A 1562-nucleotide genomic window follows, 5' to 3' on the forward strand; every position below is an offset into this window, starting at 1 on the left:
ATTCAACATCTGACGAGTGGAGTGGTCCGGTCAAAACGGGGTCTCTTTGACTCTACTTGACAGTTCGCGTGTAGTGAACTACCACGTAAACCAACCAACCAACCAACTTCAAAAAGGATCACACCCCTTGGGATATTAATTTAAGTTCCATCAGCTGCGCACTAAGAAATTCTGTTCATCAGACAATTTAATGTACTCCATATCGTGCGGTTTTTGGCCAAGATGGTTACTCATGGCAGTTCGTATAAACTGCTTAGAAATCTAAATTTCTTAAATGAAACATCATTCACATTGAACAATGATGATACTTCCGAATGATATCCGAAAACATATCAACAAAGCTTATGAGATTAATAGAACCCATTACAATTTAAGGGTCAGACCAGTATCTTACGAAATTGGGCAATATATATTTAAAAGAAATTTTGCACCATCAAATTTATAAAATAAATTTAATGCTAAACTAGCACCTTCCTTTATTAAATCCAAAATTAGAGACAAAGTGGGAAACAATTATTATATCCTGGAGGATCTAGAAGGAAAACTATAGACCGTGTTTATAAATAAATTTAATGACTTCTGTTTTGGTTCTTGAGATTTTGTTTGCTTCATTTCTTTATTTGTAGTGACATTTTTTTCTTTGGTGTAATTTAAATAGCTTACGAATTTTGTAACAACACCTAATTAATACTACACCTAATTAATACTACACTGTAAATTATTAGCAACATACTTATTTTACATTGTGTTAAAATGTGTTTACAGTTTAAAGTGCTGTAAAAATTGGATTAAACAAAACAGAACAACTCGATTGATGTTTAAATTATTTTATTATATTAGTTAAAAAAGTAAACTTCTGTATTACAAAAAGAGAAAATATGTATTAAATGATATAAGAAAATATTAGTGTACACGAGGACAGAATGGAATTGTTTGATCATTTTCATAATTTCTTTGAATAATGATTAAGATCTCTTAAATCTGACTAATACCCAATTGCTATTATAATGTATTTCACTACTAATTTCATCGTACTAATTTGCTTGAATTAAGAAAATCTTCGTCAAATTATAAAATTGTTTGTCAAAACTTGCTATAATCAAAAGGTGGCAATATTCTCCATGACAGTGCTTATGGATAGAGGTGTTATAATAAAGCTACCTTTCTCTGAAGAATTTCTTTTCCGGTTTACTGCGAACAAGAAAACAACATTACGCATAATTGCAAATTAACTCAAAGATTTATTAATTAAAGGTGATTTAGTATATATAACTAAATTACGACAATTCTTGCATATGTTGCCAAATAATTTATTTTGACCTATGGTCAAGACTCCGGAAAGATCATATTAATCAGTCGTTTGTTCACGATTATAGCAAGGTAAACATATTTCAGTATACTTTTTCTTATATTTATACATAAGTAATTAATTTTTTATAAGGAACCACATTTTTTATTCGTGGTGGACTCATTTAATGAGCCACCACAGTTCTTTTTAATCCCATCTTATATTTAATAATAAATGTACGTATGTCAATCTATCTAATTTGGTATATCATATA

This window comes from Lucilia cuprina, chromosome 4 (genome assembly GCF_022045245.1).
Source record: "Lucilia cuprina isolate Lc7/37 chromosome 4, ASM2204524v1, whole genome shotgun sequence".
Taxonomy (NCBI): domain Eukaryota; kingdom Metazoa; phylum Arthropoda; class Insecta; order Diptera; family Calliphoridae; genus Lucilia; species Lucilia cuprina.